Genomic DNA, 7,226 nt, shown 5'->3' on the forward strand with positions numbered 1-7,226 from the left:
GAAATCTTTGCTGATATCAGGCAATGCTAGCACAGGAGTTGTGATAAGTTTCTGTTTCAATTCCTGGAAGCTTTGTTCACACTCGGGCATCCATTAAAACTCCTTAGTCTTCTTCAGAAGGTTGGTCATTGGACGAGCTATCTTGGAGAAGTTTTCGATGAATCGGCGATAATATCCGGCCAATCCCAAGAAACTTCTAATTTCTATCACATTATGGGGTTGATCCCACTCTTTCACAGCTTCAATCTTGGCTGGGTCAACTAAGACACCTTCAGCTGATAGTACATGGCCTAGGAAGGTAACTTCCTATAGCCAAAATTCGCATTTGCTGAATTTTGCGTAGAGCTGATGTTGTGCTAATTTCTCAAGCACAGTTCTCAGATGATGTTCATGTTCTTCAGCGGTGGGTGAATAAACAAGGATGTCATCAATGAATACTGCCATGAACTTATCTAGATCATCCATGAAAACCTTATTCATCATGTTCATGAAGTATGCGGGAGCATTCGTGAGTCCAAAGGACACCACGGTGAACTCAAACTGCCCATACCTAGTCATGAAAGCTGTCTTCGGGATGTCACTCTCTTGAATCTTCATCTGATGATAGCTAGATCTGAGATTGATCTTGGAAAAATACTTGGCACCTCAAAGCTGATCAAGCAGATCATCGATTCTTGGCAGAGGGTACTTGTTCTTGATGGTGACTGCGTTCAAGTTTCGGTAATCAATGCACATTCTCATTGAGCCATCCTTCTTCTTAACAAATAGAATAGGGGATCCCCAGGGTGAAGCACTGGGTCTAATATACCCCTTTGATATGAGCTCATCAAGCTATTTCTTGAGCTCGGCTAGTTCGTCCACTAACATGCGATAGGGTCTCTTGGCAATGGGTCCTATTCCTGGCAAAAGATCAATGATGAACTCCACATCACGGTCTGGTGGCATACCCGGTAATTCTTCAGGGAATACATCAGGATAGTCTCTGACCATAGGCACGTCATGAACTGTCTTCTCCTCTTTTTGTGATTCTGAACTAGCTTTAAGGGCACATAGGATAGAAGTGGACTTTCCGGACTGGGGCTCACATCTAATAACTTGGCCTGATGGGTGGGTCACTTGGACATATCTAGGTGAACATGATATGATACCTCGATGAATGGTTAGCCAATCCATACCTAAGATGATATCTAGGTTTGTGGAAGGTAACAGGGTTAGGTCGACTTTAAAGGTAAGACCCTCAATGGCAAGACTCACTCCCTTATAGATGTGGGTGCACTTTAGGTCTCCTAAAGGGGAACTAGTGATGATAGGCTTTCCACGTGGGGTTACAGGTAGGTCATGCTCTTGTGCAAACTTGGATGATATGTAAGAACAAGTTGCTCCAGAGTCAAATAGAACTGATGCAGTATTGTTGTTAACTAAAAACATACCATACACCACGTCAGGGGCAGCCTGTGCTTCCTCGGCGTCTAGATGGTTGAGACGTCCATGAGTAGCAGTTCCCTTGAACTGTGACTTCTGAGCGGCTGAGTTCTGAGGGCACTCAGCGGCTTTGTGAACCGGTTGGCCACAAGCGAAGCAGGTGAAAGGCACACCGCCTGTAGGGGTTGGCGTGGGTGCCTTCTAGTTTCTAGTGCTTGGTGTGGAGCGGTTCTGTGCTGGGCATCCATTTACAGAGCGGGAGCGGTTGAAATGATCCTGAGTGTTGCAGTCCTGAGCATAACGGTCCTAGGTGTAACGATCCTGAGCAGGGCAGGAGTATTTGGCGGTGTAGCCTCCACTACCCCTACTTGATCCAGGGTTGTCATCCCTGTTGTGGCGAGAGCATTCTTTGGATGGTGCATCTCTGCGGAACCTCTTGCGATCACGTCCATGGAAGGACTCCTCAGGCTTACGCTTCCTCTCCCTATACTCCTCTCCAACTTCAACATGGTCCTTCTCGATCTGAATGCAGCGATCCACCAGCGCACGTAGCGTGCTACTCTCAATACCGCCAAACTTCAGCTTGATGTGCGAGTTAAGTCCCTTGTGGTAATAGTATAGCTTCTCCTTCTCAGAGTTCACAACATAGGAAGGTGCATAGCGTAGAAGGTTGGTGAAATGAGTAGTGTACTCAGTCACCCTATCATTTCCCATCTTGATGTTACGGAACTCCTCGGCTTTGGCCTCCATGATACCCTTGGGAATGTGATACTCAGTGAATGCTTCGGCGAACTCATCCCACAAGATGTTGGTAGGGTCCTCATGGGAATCACTAAAACTGTCCTACTAGGTGCATGCTGCACCTGTGAGCTGGTGTGTGGCAGCTCCAACACACTCATCGTCGGTGAAGGTGGTGAGGTCGAGCTTCTTCTCCATCTCCTTGAGCCAGTCATCGGCAAAAAGCGGGTCAAGGTCAGTGCCATCATAGGTAGGTGGCCTTAGCTTTAGAAATCCTTCCAGCTTCCTTTGGAAGTCATTCTGCTGGCCTCCCTGGTGACAGTTTGCTCTATCTACAAGAGCTACAAGAAGCTAGGTCTGTTGCTCCATCACCTCTACCAGGGTCGGTGGTGGTGGTGGCAGAATGTTCTCCTCAGGCGGCGGGGTATTCTCTAGGTTGAAGGGTATCCCTCCACGTCCATGGCCATGGCCATGGCCACGATTGTTGCCACCACGCCCCCCATTTGGTTCGACTGGTTTGAGGGTGGGCGCATGTCCACGGTTCATCAGGCGATCAGATTGGTGGTTCAGCATCTGCAACACAGATCATAGGAATTTTAGTGTTTGTGCCTTAAGTGCTTATACTTCAGTATGATTACATGATTTTTTGACTGATTTAAAGAAAAACATTTATACTATCCAACATTTATTACAAAGAAGCAATAAGGTCCATAAAATGCAATAAGATCCACAACATTCATTACATGGGTTTTATTACATAGCATCATCTCTAGTAGCTACACTTGAAGACTCGTGAGAATCGTACTATGCATAGTGTCTCAAATTATATCACATAAGGGGTACATCATGGGGTACAACCTATGGAAGCCACTAACATGACTCATGACCATGTAGGGTCATCTACTCTAACTCATACACTGTAGCTGGGATATGACTGTTCTCGATCTCGATCTTCTTGTCAGACTTGTGAAGTTGGGACACGTACTTCAAGGCCTCGGCGAGCTCCTCAGTAGGCTTGGCTCTAGGTAGGGTAGGGCAGGCATCTAGGTTGAGGCAAGTTGGGGCTAACTCAAACTCCTCTATCCTAGGCTTCGTCTTGCTACGAATCTCCTTGGGTAGCTGATCCCACATACCCTTCATCTCCCTGAGGTGCTTCTTGTCAGACTTCTGCCAAGCCTACCATGTCCTCTCACACTTGTCCTGTAGGTACTCATTCTACCTGAGTGCCTCGATTAGGTGACCCTGGTTGCGAACGGCCTTCTTCCTAAACTCCTCTAGATCCTGAGTCTTGGTCTTGTTCTGAGATTGGATTTTTAGCATATCAATCCCCTTGGACCTCTCTCTGTCTCCTCTATGGTTGAACTCGACCTTCTTGTCGTCCAACTCTCTCTACAACTCCAAGACCTTGCTATCGAGGTAGTAGTTCCTGTTGCCTAGGTTGGCGGCTTTGTCCCATAAGTTTGCGACCACGGTTCTGTGGACTTCTTCACGATGATTGAGCTCGTCCTATAGCTTGGCAACTGTCTTAAGTAGACTAGCTCGCTCCTGTGCTCCCTATAAGTCTTGCTCCTAGTACTCCCACAGAAGGGCCTAGTCCTGACGTCTCCTCTGCTCTAGCTAGGTCACATACCTATCCTACTCTAGTAGGTGGATAGCCGAGACATGAAGGCATCTGTCCTCCTCGGCAAGGATAACTCTACCGGCTGCAAAACTCTGCTCACTAGGGGTAAGGTTGAGGTCAAGGGCCTGGGGAAGTAGACGAAACTCTATCGTCTTTAGGTGCTCATAGTGGTCCCTCATCACTCTGTGAAGTGCCTTATGTGAGATAGCTCGTAGTCTCTCCTCGACTGTATCCTCTATAGTCAACTCGATGAAAGCTAGGACAGAAGGTAAGGTAGTGCTAGCTAGGAACTCGATTGAGGTGACAATTGGTCCCTCGATTCCTCATTCCTGAGCTAGCTTCCCGGTGTAGGTGACCTTGACAAGCTCGTTGGGGACTCCTAACGTGATGAGAACTCGATAGAGGGTTTGTGCAAAACCCCCGAGCTCACGTAGGTCAAAGGTAAGCTTGGCGTGGTCCAGAGGTAGCGGTCCTAAAGGCGGCCAGTCGACGTTCGTTGTCATCTACATGTTTTAAGGAAACAGGTGTTAGCAGGTCAATAATAGATAAGCCTTGCATAAAAGTAAATGCAGGGTCAGTATATAACCGAAGGATGGGCTGTTCATGTCCTATTCTATCGTCCATTTCTGAGGGTTTTATCCTATGGTCAAGTATGGCTCTGATACCAACTAAAACGACCTGGTTTCCACGAAGGAAAAATCTACAGAGTCGAAGTGTAATAAGACCGTTGTAGATCATATTACCCAAATTTCCAGTCGAATACCACATCCATACAACGATAATATCAGAGTACAAATAGTGCGGAATTACATAATTTATTATATCGCCGCATTGGCAGAATCAAAAGTAGCATTCATTCAGAATAGCTTGAAGATAAGATCGCCAAACTCGAGCATAGGAACAAACCCCTCAACTGTCAAACTCCTCGGAGCTATACTCCATAACAGAACCTGTGTGCCAAAATTTATCAGTACGATTTGTACTGGTCACTCCTACCCTATGAGCATTGCTTTGTGGAAATTGGATGCAAGTTGGATATATTCAAAAGGAACCTATAAGGCTGGGGTTTCCTATTTTTAGCATATCAAGTATATAATAATAGTTAGTCAAGTTTTAACACCATTCCCACACACATTCCACCCCATTCCTGTCCAGAGCCAGGTTTTGATCCTGGGATCGATATACCACCATCTCCACACCATCACCATACCATCGCTTAGTCGATAGGCTAACTCCCTCTCGGCACTACCTCAAGGCCCATAGCCCCTGGCTACGACCGACACTCTCTCATGGGGAAAAAGAGAAGGACTCATCTCTCTATCTAGTTTAAGCAAAACCCAGGAAAGGTCCATAGCCGACAAGTCGGCACATGTATCGATCGATCAACCATACACTCTGCAGAGGTTTCACATAACCACAAGATCTGCCTTCTTCGCTGACCGTCGTCAACTGGGCTGATTCCAGCCACTTGCTAGCCTAGGATAATGCCACTCTACCATTTAGCCCTGGTACACCCCAAGTCTAGTCTGGGGTGGCTAAAACTATGAGTCATGAGCTAGGTCCACAAGGTCTCCATGAAGTCTCGGAAGGGTGTGGGGAATCCACCACGCCCCGTATCTCCTTACACTGTCCGCTATCAACCTAGCAGTAGTGGCAAAATCCTACCAAGTAGTCCGGCCATCCCACACCATATAGGGCAAGTGGTACACAAGGCTTCCCAATGAATCTGAGTACTAGTAAGTCCTTAGGGATGACCAAGCCAGAATGTCTCCATTAGGGTTTCCATTTATCATGCCACCACAGCACCTCCATCCCGGGCTCCTCCTATCATAGGTTCACACCTAGGACCACCTCATATACCATTTACCCACCACAGGTATCCATTCCAGGGGTGCCCAGGTAGCACCCCATGGCAAGACTTGCCCCAGGCTCGTCGTATACTCCAACTTGGTCGACACAACCCTCACCCTCCACACACCCAAGTCACACATGTAGCACTCTCCCCATAGTCCAGATAACACCAGTTCCACCACACATTAATGTAGTATAAGCGTAGTAGAAGTATGAGCAATGAAATATAGCAGCAAGCGTGTGTCTAGCCTAATAGCAGGATATGCAGGGGTAAGGTTGCGTCAAGGTAAAGGCCTTCAAGTAAGCATACTACCATGCAAGTCCTATCATAGTGTAATTATAACAGTAAAGTAAAGCAATAGTAGTCCTATATTAGCCATGCGTAATAGGTGCCATGAGATTGGGTGGGATGTGGCACCTTTAGTGTAGTCGTCTCCGTAATCCTCACGGTACTCACGATCCTCGTCCGTCTGGTTCTCCTCCGAGTCTGCGTACGTTCGAATTATAGTCGCATAAGCGACATTTATAGAATAGCACAAAGAAGCAATGAAAATTCAAAAGAGCCAAATGCACTCCAACATGGGTTCATTGCGTAAAGCTTGATTTTAGATGAATTTTGGTCCTGGTTTTGTATTTTTCTGAGGTCGCATGAATTAGTTATGAATTTCTAAAGTTTAAATCATCTCTGAAAATAATTAAGGCTGATTAATTCAGGGCTGACACGTGTCACACTATGACTGGTCCACATGGCATGCTAATGTCAGCATGACATCAGCCTCTCGGCTCTGAGCTGACAAGTGGGGTCCTGCTGACGTCATCTTGACGTCAGCATGACGTCATCAACGTTATCAGTTCCGACAGGTGGGGCTAGGGCTCTTGGGTCGCTGACTTGTGGGTCCAGTCAAAGTCAACATCAAGTCAATGGGTCAGTCAATGGTCAACGAATCATGGTCACTGATAGGTAGGGCCAGAGTTGCTGATGTCAACAGCTGACGTCATCATGACATCATCCTAACGTCGTCTCGACTGTTTTATCCTCTGACAAGTGGGACCCACGTGATGTCGTCATGACGTCAGCATGATGTCACTTACTAACAAGTGGGTCCAGAGTCTCTGTGTCACTGACATGTGGGTCTGGTCAACAGTCAACACTGACCGGTCAACGGTCAATTGGTTTGGGTCTCGACTGGGCTTTGGTGGGCGTAGATAGGGCTGGATTTGGGCCGGGCATAGCCCACCATGTGTCATGCTATGAACGATGCCACATGACATAGTTGGGCTCCTAGTGGGCCTCTAACGGGCTTTGGTTCACAGGCATGGTCCACGGTGGACTCAGGAGCGCTAGTCCATGGACCGTAGGCAGGTCTACGGTGGACCACGTCCATGCGGGCACAGGCTGTGCGGTGCATCGTGCACCCAATGCATGTGGTGACGAGAGGCTCCGCCCCCCGTTTCTCCATCGGTGTTCTGCTAGAGCAGAGCTCTCACCGGCGGTGAGGCTATGCATGGGGGGGCTCCCTGGTAGATCGGCTGGGTGGATAAAGGCCTCTATGGATCCGTGGGGCCACGGCGAGGGCATCCAGGGTCTCAAGGC

Source organism: Miscanthus floridulus, chromosome 6 (genome assembly GCF_019320115.1).
Source record: "Miscanthus floridulus cultivar M001 chromosome 6, ASM1932011v1, whole genome shotgun sequence".
NCBI classification, from domain to species: Eukaryota; Viridiplantae; Streptophyta; class Magnoliopsida; order Poales; family Poaceae; genus Miscanthus; species Miscanthus floridulus.